The sequence below is a fragment of the Oncorhynchus nerka genome, linkage group LG24 (assembly GCF_034236695.1).
Source record: "Oncorhynchus nerka isolate Pitt River linkage group LG24, Oner_Uvic_2.0, whole genome shotgun sequence".
NCBI classification, from domain to species: Eukaryota; Metazoa; Chordata; class Actinopteri; order Salmoniformes; family Salmonidae; genus Oncorhynchus; species Oncorhynchus nerka.
The window spans coordinates 48,496,006-48,509,259 of record NC_088419.1 but is presented as its reverse complement, the minus strand read 5'-3'; positions in this window follow the sequence as shown (position 1 = coordinate 48,509,259).

Sequence of the window (13,254 nt, the reverse complement as noted above, 5' to 3'; positions counted from 1 at the left end):
AGGCTTGTTATCGTGCCATATTCTTTCCATTTTTTAATATTGGATTTAATGGTGCTCAGTGGGATGTTCAAAGTTTCTGTTATTTTTTATAACCCACAACCCTGATCTGTACTTCTCCACAACTTTGTCCATGACCTGTTTGGAAATCTCCTTGGTCGTCATGGTGCCGCTTGCTTGGTGGTGCCCCTTGCTTCGTGGTGTTGCAGACTCTGGGGCCTTTTGGAACAGGTGTGTATATATACACTGAGATCATGTGACACTTAAGTAAAGTACACTTGTATGCAATCTAACTAATTATGTGACTTCTGAAGGTAATTGGTTGCACCAGATCTTATTTAGGGGCTTCATAGCAAAGTGGGTGAATACATTTGCACGCACCAGTTTTCCATTTTTTATTTTTTAGAATTATTTGAAACAAGTAATTTTTTTTCATTTCACTTCACCAATTTGGACTATTTTGTTCACTACATGAAATCCAAATAAAAATACATTTAAATTACAGGTTGTAATGCAGCAAAATAGGAAAAAAGCCAAGGGGGATGAAAACTTTTGCAAGGCACTGTAGGTAACCAGATCGTGGCTACAACTAAGTTACTAAATCTTTGACCACAATGTGTTTCCTAACCTTTAAATTGAAACGTACCTTTAAAAATGACCCTGATACCATTAACAAATCAGGCAGGCACCATCAGTTTGCACCATCAACATTGCTGTGAACAGTGGAATTTGAAATTCGGGTGTTTTTTCACATTTGGAATTGACTCATAATTCCAAGTCTTACTAATCTCTGCTTACATTTACTACATTATGATCTTCCGGGCTTCACAGCACATTCTCCATTAACTTCAGTTTATGGAAACGAAAAGAGCACAGACACATTTTAAGACAGTTCTTGAAGTAATTAGTTGGAAACATGACATTCCAAGTTTACAAAGCCATCCAGCTATACATATCTTACCTCTGTGAAGAAAAGAGAAATGGTGAATCAAATTTCAAATAAATATACATTGCTTGATTATTTATTGAACACCTTATTTAGCAAAAGTTAAATCTTTCTTTAAAAAATTATGCCGCTATCTTTAGGACACTAAAGAGGGTTAAACCAAGGCCGTATACCTTTTTAAAAGTTTAATAAATTATGTTATGATAAACTGTAAGGTCTCCTCTTCAGGATACCTCTGTGTGTGTGTGTGTGTTAAAACCTGTTTTTGAGTGTTGTTGCGTTGACCCACACAATTACAAGACTTGCTCTGCTTTAACTTACATAATAATGTCTTCAGGGCAGCACATTCTCTCCACTCAGCCAATGGAAACACACATTTGAAGAGTGATTGAAGTAGCTAGCTACTAATTCGAAAATGGAACAGTTGGTAAGGTAGCTAGCTAATGTTAGCCAATTTAGCTTTCAGCTACAGTATTGACAATTTGCTATTTTTACCTAGCTAGCTACACCATAATAAATCTGAATGTTTTCACTTTGATGATGGCAAGTGGCTGGCTAGCTAGCTAGCTATCATAGCTATCTATACTGAAGAAAAATACAAAACGCAACATGTAAAGTGTCCCATATTTCATGAGCTGAAATAAAAGATCCCAGAAATGTTCCATACCCACACATAGCTCATTTCTCTCAAATGTTGTGCACAAATTTAACCCCTTATTTTTGGCACTAAATATTCTCCATATATTCTTCCATTAATTGTTTCAACTGGTACCGGTGGACATTCAAGATTAATCTTTTGAAGTCTGTGAGCATTCTAGAGCAAAATGACTTTTGAGACATTTTGTTGTAAATAAAATTATTTTCTAACATTGACCCACACAATTTCAAGGCTTGCTCTGCTTTACTTTACATGTTAATGTCTTCATGGCAGCACATTTTCTCCATTCAGCCTATGGAAACACACATTTGAAGAGTTATTGAAGTATCTAGCTAGCTAGCTGATCGGCATAGCTACACAGTCATGTTTGAGAGTTAGTAGCTATAGCTTTCAGTGATTGGTTCAGTGTCTAGCTAGCTTAGCTAGCTACTATTTAAAAATTGGAACAGTTGGTAAGGTAGCTAGCTAGATAGCTAGCTAACATTAACCAGTTTAACTTTCCGCTACAGTATTGACATTATGCTATTTTTACCTACCTAGCTAGATCACAATACTCCTAATTGGTGTCTAACCTTGAGATGAAAATCTGAATATTTTCACTTTGATGATGGCAAGTGGCTGGCTAGCTAGATAGCTATCATAGCTTGTAGCAAAAAAAGATCTAGCGCTAACATTAGCTTGCTAGCTAGCTAACTTTGCTGAGTTTGCACACATGTCAAATTGTAACTTGAGAAACTACTAATTGCCTTTAGAAGATAATAGCGTCAGCTGGCAAAATGTAGGCATATGTGTTCATTTTAAAGTAAAATAAAAACTTACTTGACGGTGCTTTTTTGTTTTGTATGGGATCTAACAAAATTGTCCCAATGAAAATCCTCAAAACACCTGCCTAGTAGAGGAAGGCCAGAAGAGTTGACCAGAATATGTTCTGAGAAAGTTGACCAAATATCTATTTGTGGATAATGACACAGTCTTTCAGTCATCGTTTACAAACCTTAGCCATAAACTCTGTCCTGAAAGTGAGCCAGCTTGCTGTCAAATATAGCCGCCATGTGACTCTGATCTGTTTTTCCTGGGTGCTCTCTGAGATGTTCTGAGTGCACTCAAGAGTGTAATTAGGGAATTTGACCATGAAACGTAATACATCATATTCAGCGATCCAATTAGCTAATGTTTTAACGACAAGCAAAGGCTATTAAATTATTAACAGCCCATATTTGGGTTGTTCCACCAATACAGGCTTAGAAAAAAAGGATCCAAAAGTGTTCTTCGGCTCAGCCTTCCCCATAGAAGAACCCATTGTGGTTCCAGGTAACACCCTTTTGGGTTCCATGTAGAACCCTCTGTAGAAAGGGTTCTAGATGGAATTCAAAAGGGTTCCACCTGGAACCATAAGGGTTCTCCTAAGGTTCTACACTGAACAAAGAATATAAACGCAACATGTAAAGTGTTGGTCCCATGTTTCATGAGCTGAAATTTAAAAAAATCCAAGAAATGTTTCATTCGCACAAAATGCTTTTTTTTCTCTAAAATGTGCTGTTTTGTGACACACACAATGCTACAGGTGTCTCAAGTTTTGAGGGAGTGTGCATTTGGCATGCTGACTGCAGAAATGTCCACCAGACCTGTTGCCAGATAATTTAATGTTAATTTCTCTACCATAAGCCGATAGAGACTATTGTCGTTTTAAAGAATTTGGCAGTACATCCAAACGGCCTCACAACCGCAGACCACATGTAACCACGCCAGCCCAGGAATTCCACATACGGCTTCTTTACCTGCTGGATCATCTGAGACCAGCCACCAGGACATCTGATGAAACTGAGGAGTATTTCTGTCTGTAATAATGCCCTTTTGTGGGGAAAAACTCATTCTGCTTGGCTGGGCCTAACTCCCCAGTGAGTGGGCCTGGCTGCCAAGTGGGTGGGCCTATTGCCTCCCAGGCCCACCCATGGCTGCACTCTGTCCAGTCATGTGAAATCCCTTGATTAGAGCCTAATGAATTTATTTCAACTGTTCAATTTCCTAATATGAACTCTAACTCAGTAAAAAAAAATGAAATTGTTGCATGTTGCGTTTATATTTTTCTTCAGTATATATAGATATTTAATGTACTTAAATTCAGTAATCTTGCTCTGATGTGTCACCCTGAGGGTCCCAGAGATAAAATGTTGCGTAGTTTTGTTTGATAAAATCAATTTTTATATTCAAATGTAGGAACTGGGTTCGACAGTTTGAACCCCTGCTGTGTCTGGCTCCATACCCACCCCGCCTGGCCAGATGTGTCTGGCTCCATACCCATCCCGCCACATCTAGATGTGTGAAAGTTAGTGTATAAGCTAATGATCCATCATGTATGTCATTCATTGGAGTGTGTAAGCTTATCATTTTGCATGTTCTCTATAGTTATGTACTTGAAAATGTATAAATTGACCAATTCGACACATTTGGGCAAACTTGACAGACTTACAAAATATTGTCCAGTGTTGAAATGCTTCACTGGATCAATCTGAAACTTTGCACACACACTGCTTCCATCTAGTTGCCAAAATCTAAATTGCGCCTAAACTGCAATAATACATTAAGGCATTTTAAATATATATTTTTTTAAACACGTTTTTATGTTTGCATTATATTTTACCAGATCTAATGTGTTCTCCTATATACATTAATATTCTCCTACATTAATTTCATATTTTCACAAATGTTCGTGTTTCCTTTCAAATGGTATCAACAATATGCATATCTTTGCTTCAGGTCCTGAGATACAGGCAGTTAGATTTGGGTATTAAGAAGATCATACCAATGATCATATTTCTACTTGATATTGAATGTTAAGACCCATTGAAGTATCACAAAAATATAGATAAAACATATTTGATTCAAAAAAATGTTTTGGCCTTACTGCTATTAGCCCATACAAATGCATTGAATAATAGATTCGCTACGTGGAACAGATAGTTCCCGAAGTGTGATCGAGGCCTGTGGGCATCCTAAAGCAAAACAACTTTTGACACATTTTCTCCAAAATAAAATGTTACCTAACATTGACCCACACAATTACAAAGCTTGCTCTGCTTTAAATTACATGATAATGTCTTCAGGGCAGCACATTCTCTCCATTCAGCCTATGGAAACAGACATTTGAAAACGTATCTGTTTTCCATGTATAGCTGTATAGCTACAAAGTCATGTTTTAGTATTGTACTCAATCACTGAAAGCTATAGCTACAGTTGAAGTCGGAAGTTTACATACACCTTAGCCAATGTCACACCCTGACCTTAGTATTCTTTGTTTTCTTTGTTATTTTGGTTAGGTCAGGGTGTGACATCGGTGATGTATGTGTCTTTGTCTTGTTAATCCAGCTGCTGTGTCAGATTTCAAAAAGTATTTTCGGCAAAAGCACACCATGCGATTATGTTAGGTCAGCGCCTAGCCACAGAAAACCATACAGCCATTTTCCAACCAAGGAGAGGTAACACAAAAGTCAGAAATATCGATTAAATTAATCACTAACCTTTGATGATCTTCATCTGGTGGCACTCCCACGTCTCCATGTTAGACAATAAATGTTTGTTTTGTTTCATAATGTCCCTCTTTATGTCCAAAAACCTCAGTTTTGTTGGTGCGTTTAGTTCAGTAATCCAAAGGCACAATGCACGCTCTCAACATTCAGACGAAAAGTTTTTAAAAGTACAATAAAAGTTCGTAGAAACATGTCAAAAAGATGTTTCAAATCAATCCTCAGGTTGTTTTTGTCATAAATAATAAATAATATTTAAACCAGACAAAAGCTTTGTCAATAGAAAAGGAGTAACAAGAAAGGCGTGCTCCCGATTACACGCTTTTTTTTTTTTTTTTTAAGCCTGAAACAATGCCTAAAGACTGGCCACATGTAGAGGAAGCCATAGAGATCGTAAACTGGGTTCTAAATCTTTGTATGGTGGATAGGCTTTCAATGGAAAAACAGCCTTTCAAAATAATAGTACTTCCAGGATGGATTTTCCACGTATTTCCGCCTGCCATATCAGTTCTGTTATACTCACAGACATTGTTTTTAACAGTTTTGGAAACTTTAGAGTGTTTTCTATCCAATTATATGCAAATAGGTTCTGGGCCTGAGTAGCAGGCAGTTTAATTTGGGCGCGCTTTTCATCCAAAATTCAGAATGCTGCCCTCTACCCTAGTGAAGTTTAAAGGCACAGTCAACTTAGTGTATGTAAACTTCCGACCCACTGGAATTGTGATACAGTGAATTATAAGTGAAATAATCTGTCTGTAAACAATTGTTGGAAAAATTACTTGTGTCATGCACAAAGTAGATGTCCTAACCGACATGCCAAAACTATAGTTTGCAAACAAGATATTTGTGGAGTGGTTGGAAAATATAGTTTTAATGACTCCAACATAAGTGTATGTAAACTTCCGACTTCAAATGTAGCTAGCTAACTTAGCCAGTTATTACTTCAAAATTGGAACAGTTGGTAAGGTAGCTAGCTAGCTAACGTCAGCCAATTTAGCTTTCAGCTACAGTATTAACAATTTGCTATTTTTATTTAGCTAGTAAGACAATAATATTCCTATTTGGGGTCCAACCTCGAGATGAAAATCAGAATGTTTTCACTTTGATTTATGGCAAGTGGCTGGCTAGCTATCTAGATAGTAACTAATCTAGCTAGTGCTAACATTAACTTGCTAGCTAGCTAGATTTGCTGAGTTTGGACACATGTAAAAATGTAACTAAAAGTGTTCTACCTGGAACTGAAAGGGTTCAATCTGCAACCAAAAAAAGCTATTTAAAGGGTTCTCCTAAGGTTCTAGATAGCACTTTTTGAGTCTCATCTTTCCATAGGTGGGTCATAATAGTTATTAGCACAAATTGTTCTGAAGCTACAGACAATTTTGTGAAAAGGACATTTTTCGGGATGTCACATGGTCTGACAAACACCGCTCTAGCTCTGTCACCTTTCACCGCAGATGCGGAAGTGCGACATCAGGAGTTTAAACTGATAGATTTTTTATGGGGATTTTTTATTAACCTCTACACGATCGGTGTCTGGGACGGTTGAGCTAATGTAGGCTAATGTGATTAGCATGAGGTTGTACGAAACAAAACAAAAAATCCCAGGATTTACATATCTGAAATGGGCAGAAAACTTAAATTCTTGTTAATCTAACTGCACTGTCCAATTTACAGTAGCTATTATAGTGAAAGAATACCATGCTATTGTTTTAGGAGTGCACAATTTAAGAACTTTAAAAAGTATGAAAAAAACAATTAGGCACATTTGGGCAGTCTTGATACAACATTTTGAACATATATGCAATGGTTCATTGGATCAGTCTAAAACGTTGCCATACACTGCTGCCATCTAGTGGCCAAAGTTTAAATTGCTTCTGGGCTGGAATAATACATGGCCTTTCTATTGCATTTCAAAGATGATGGTACAAAAAAATACATATACTTTTTCTTTATATTATCTTATACCAGATCTAATGTGTTATGTTCTCCTAAATTAATTTCACATTTCCACAAACTTTCAAATGGTACCAAGAATATGCCTATCCTTGCTTGAGGGTCCTGAGCTACGGGCAGTCAGATTTGAGTATGTCATTTTGAGAGAAAAAAGGGGGGAGGTTCCTTTTAAGCTCATTAGATTGGACATGGACTCTTGGGGGTTTTAACAGCTATGATAGGAGAAAACTGAGGATGGATCAACAACAATGTGGTTGATCCACAATACTAACCTAAATGAGAGTGAAAAGATGGAAGCCTGTACAGAATAAAAAATATTCCAAAACATGCATTGTGTTTGCAATATGGCACTAAAGTAAAACTGTCAAAATATGGCAAAGAAATTAATTAACTTAATGTCCTGAATACAAAGTGTTATGTTTGGGGCAAATCAAGCACAATACATCCCTGGGTACCACTCTTTATATTTTTAAGCATGGTGGTGGCTGCATCATGCTATGGGTATGCTTGTCATTGACAAGGACTAGGGAGTTTTTTAAGATAAAAAAATGTAACTAAGCTCAGACAGAAACCTGGTTCAGTCTGCTTTCCAACAGATACTGGGAGACAAATTCACCTTTCAGCAGGAGAATAACTTATATATGCATATACAATGCATTCAGAAAGTATTCAGACACCTTGACACATTTTGTAACGTTATTATTTTTATTACAAAATGTATTAAGTCGTTTTTTTCCCCTCATCAATATACAAATGATACCCCATAATGACAAAGCAAAAACAGTTTTTATAATTTCTGCACAAACTGTGAGAAACCATCTCTGGGAAGTTCATCTGCGTGCTCGTCGTTCTCACCACGGTCTTGCTCTAACTGCAGTTTGGCGTCGTAACTGACTTTGAGGGCCACTTGCAAGCTGGAGAAGTGTGCTCTTTACGGATGAATCCCAGTTTCATATGTACCGTGTAGATGGCGTCGGTTTGCTGATGTCAATATCATGAACAGAGTGCCCCATGGTGCCGGTGCCGGTGTGGTTATGCTACGGACAACGAACACAATTGCATGTTAGCGATGGCAATTTGAATGCATAGAGATAATGTGATGAGATCCTGAGGCCCATTGGTGTGCCATTCATCTGCCACCATCACGTCATGTTTCAGCATGATAATACACAGCCCCATATCGCAAGAATCTGTACACAATTCCTGGAAGCTGAAAATATCTCAGTTCTTCCATGGCCTACATACTCACCCATTGAGCACGTTTGGGATGCTCTGGATCTAAATGTATGACACCACGTTCCAGTTCCCACCAATATCCAGCAACTTCGCACAGACATTGAATAAGAGTGGGACAACATTCCACAAGCCACAATCAATGGCCTGATTAACTCTATGCGAAGGAGATGTGTTGAGCTGCATAAGGCAAATGGTGGTCACACCAGATACTGACTGGTTTTCTGTGGGTATCTGTGACCAACAGATGCATATCTGTATTCCCAGTCATGTGAAATCCATAGATTAGGACCTAATGAATTTATTTCAATTGACTGATTCCCTTATATGAACTGTATGTAACTAGGTCAAATATTTTAAATTGTTGCATGTTGCGTTTATATTTATTTTCAGTGTAATAATAGCATTTGTTGGCAGTGGCTCATTTATAAAACCAGAACAAGTATGGATTGCTGTCCCTCCTTGTCCATAGACTGCTTTCAAGATAAGGAAACAAATATTGAAATATAAAATTGCTGAATGATCCCTTAAACCTTTGGATGGAGAAGTGTTTTACTCTTCTAAGTGAGAGCAGCTGAACATCCTTCGATCATATGATCCTGTGGTGCAGACTAACCATATGTACCACGACAGGCTGGGCCGTTGGTAGAGCTTATACAACACTCACATACACTGTGCAACACTCTAATGTATTCCAAAACAGCTGCCCGTTGCAACAAGTTCAAGTTACCTTCACAGTAATTATGTTTCATAACTACAAAGCACATCTTTTTTTGTTATCTTGGATATGCAATGTTTACTCCTACAGAGTAATTGAGTGATACTGATCACTCACAGGAAGTCAGTACATGGCTTGAGGGTTTATTTCCTGTCTGAACAGGAAGTTGATAAGGTCGTCACGAATTACCAATGCCACAGAGTAATAAATCCTACCTATTCCTAAAATGTATCTTCTTCAAATGTGATTTTAAACCTAACCCTAGCCTTAATCCTAACCTTAACCACACGGCTAATCTCATGCCTAACCTTTTTTGACTCTGTGGCTGTGGTAGCTAGTGGAAACCAGTTGATAAAGAGGCCATTTAATGTAATCAGGTGATGGCTCCAGATCTCTGCATGTCTCTTGTTCATCTGAAGAGGGCATTTCCCTCGTGAGTTAAGATGAAGCCATTTGCCTTTCCTTCCTCGTTCCTTGTGACAGGACGAGATAAAGTAAATATGTCCTCATTCACCGGTAAAACTTGTCAAGAAATGAAATGTGTTTTCCGAAGTCCCAGGGGTACATAGACATTGATATTGGGTCTGTGTTTATGTGTGGGTTTGGTTGGAGTGTGGGGGACTTCCATCTGTGCGTCCGATGGTGCGAGAGAACAAAACAATTGCCGGATATAAATATAGAAATAGAAATATAGAAATGATAAACCCTTGATAAACCCTTTTTTCAAAAAAATTTTAACCCTTGTGGAGCAGTAGACGTGCATGTTTCTGTTTTCAGGTATTTGGTGTTGTAATGTTCTAATAAACATACATCATCTAAGACGGTTAGCTCCCCAGTCACACCCTGTAGCACTCCAGGACCCCTAGCCGTATAAAGCATCTCAGAGTTGGAGTGCTGGTCGTGGATCAGGTCCCCCCTGTCCATGTAATTATACTCATTATGATCTAAAAGACAAAAAAATAATGTCAAATAATGAATTATGATGGCTTACACATGGCTTTTCCAAGGCCGTTTCATAATGATTATTACAGTCGTGTCAATCATGTTATACAGTGCATTCAAAAAGTATTCAGACCCCTTCACTTTTTCACATTTTGTTACATTAGACTTATTTTCAAATGTATTAAATTGTTTTTTCCCCCTCATCAACCTACAGACAATATCCCATAATGAAGAAGCAAAAATCGGTTCTAAGACTTTTTTGCAAAGTAAAAAAAAACAACTGAAATATCACATTTACATAAGTATTCAGACCCTTTATTAAGTACTTTGTTAACAAAGCACCAGTTGAAGCACATCATACCTAAGTCTTCTTAGGTATGACGCTACAAGATTGGCACACCTGTATTTAGGGAGTTTCTCCCATTCTTCTATGCAGATCCTCTCAAACTCTGTCAGGTTGGATGGGGAGCGTCACTGCACATCTATTTTCAGGTCTCTCCAGAGATGTACGATCGGGTTCAAGTCCAGGCTTTTCTGGGCCACTCAAGGACATTAAATTCCACTCCTGCATTGTCTTGGCTTTGCGCTTAGGGTCGTTGTCCTGTTGGAAGGTGAACCTTCGCCCCAGTCTGAGGTCCTGAACACTCCGGAGGAGGTTTTCATAAAGGATCTCTTTGTACTTTGCTCCATTCGTCTTTTCCTTGATCCTGACTAGTCTCCCAGTCTCTGCCGCTGAAAAACAAACCAACAGCATGATGCTGTCACCACCATGCTTCACCGTAGGTATGGTGCCAGTTTTCCTTCAGATGTGACACCAGGCATTCAGGCCGAAGAGTTCAATCTCGGTTTCATCAGACCAGAGAATCGTGTTTCTCATGGTCTGAGATTCTTTAGGTGCCTTTTGGAAAACTCCAAGTGGGCTGTCATGCGCCTTTTACTGAGGAGTGGCTTCCATCTGGCCATAAAGGCCTGATTGGTGGAGTGCTGCAGAGATGGTTGTCCTTCTGGAAGGTTCTCTCATCTCCACAGAGGAACTCTGGAACTCATGTCATGGTGACCATCAGGTTCTCGGCCACCTCCCTGACCAAGGCCATTCTCCCGCTATTGCTCTGTTTGGTCGGGTGGCCAGCTCTAGAAAGAGTCTTGGTCGTTCCAAACTTCTTCCATTTAAGAATGATGGAGGTCACTGTTTTCTTGGGGACCTTCAATGCTGCAGCCATTTTTTGGTACCCTTCTCCAGAGTTCTGTGGCTCAACACAATCCTGTCTTAGAGCTCTAGGGACAATTCCTTCAACCTCATGGCTTGGTTTTTGCTCTGACATGCAGTGTCAACTGTGGAACCTTATATAGACAGGTGTGTGCCTTTCCAAATCATGTCGAATCAAGTGAACTTACCACAGGTGGATCAAGTCAAGCTGTTTCCATGGCAACAGGACGCATCTGAGCTCAATTTCGAGTCTCATAGCAAAGGGTCTGAATACTTATATAAATAATATATTTCTGTTTTTCATTTTTAATAAATGAGCAAAAATGTCTAAACTTGGTTTCGCTTTGTCATTACGGGTTATTGTGTGTGGATTGACGAGGAAAAAAGTTTATTTGATTCATTTTAGGTTAAGGCTGTAATGTAATAAGTCAAGAGGTCTGAATACTTTCCGAATGCACAAGCATTGTAGGACTACTGCCTCTGCCCAAAAGTCTACTAGGCTTTCATGGCAACGGCCGTTAGAGCTCACTTTGCTACGTATGAGCCCTGGTTAGAGTCCCTGTTGAAGCTTTCCCTTCCACTACATTGGTGGAAGCGTTGGGATCACGTTCAGCTCTCATCCAGTTATGTGTTCTAGTGTAGGGAAGCATTTTGTTTTTCAACATTGTGCTGGGTGTAATTACATTGATATATCTAGAGAACAATGGATAAGCAACTATTTGCGTGACGGATAGAATTAGTCACTACAGGTGTGATCAAGCCTTTTACATCCAAGTTGTCTGAAGCTGAATGGGAAGTCCTATGCCCTGACATTCAGTAGAACATCCTCTGTGACTGTTTAATTTACATGAGTTAACTTAACACATTCTACACATTGACAATTTACATGAGTTAACTTAACACATTCTACACATTGACAAACTACCTGTTTGAAGTGTTATTACAACAATGGTGTTCTTAATGAAGCTGAACATACAGATGAAGTCGGAAGTTTACATACACCTTAGCCAAATACATTTAAACTCAGTTTTTTCACAATTCCTGACATTAAATCCAAATATGAATTCCCTGTCTTAGGTCAGTTAGGATCACCACTTTATTTTAAGAATGTGAAATGTCAGAATAAATGTAGAGAGATTTATTTAAGCTTTTATTTCTTTCCCAGTGGGTCAGAAGTTTACATACACTCAATTAGTATTTGGTAGCATTGCCTTTAAATTGTTTAACTTGGGTCAAACGTTTTGGGTAGCCTTCCACAAGTTTCCCACAATAAGTTGGGTGAATTTTGGCCCATTCCTCCTGACAGAGTTGGTGTAACTGAGTCAGGTTTGTAGGCCTCCTTGCTCGCACACGCTTTTTCAGTTCTGCTCACAAATTTTCTATAGGACTGACCCCTCCAATATCTTGACTTTGTTGTCCTTAAGCCATTTTGCCACAACTTTGAAAGTATGCTTGGGGTCATTGCCCATTTGGAAGACCCATTTGCGACCAAGCTTTAGCTTCCTGATTGATGTCTTGAGATGTTGCTTCAATATATCCACATAATTTTCCTCTCTCATGACGCCATCTATTTTGTGAAGTGCACTAGTCCCTCCTGCAGCAAAACACACCCACAACATGATGCTGCCACTCACGTGCTTCACGGTTGGGATGGTGTTCTTCGGCTTGCAAGTCTCCCCCTTTTTCCTCCAATCATAACAATGAACACATCTCCTTCCTGAGTGGTATTACGGCTGTGTGGTCCCATGGTGTTTATACTTGCATACTATTGTTTGTACACATGAACGTGGTACCTTCAGGCATTTGGAAATTGCTCCCAAGAATGAACCAGACTTGTGGAGGTCTACAATTTTGTTTCTGAGGTCTTGGCTGATTTCTTTTAGAGGTCGACCGATTATGATTTTTCAACGCCGATACTAATTATTGGAGGACCAAAAAAGGCCGATACCGATTAATCAGACGATTTTTTAAAAACTTTTTTTTTTAATGTATTTGTAATAATGACAATTACAACAATACGGAATGAACACTTTTCGTTTACCTTAATATAATACATCAATAAAATCAATTTAGCCT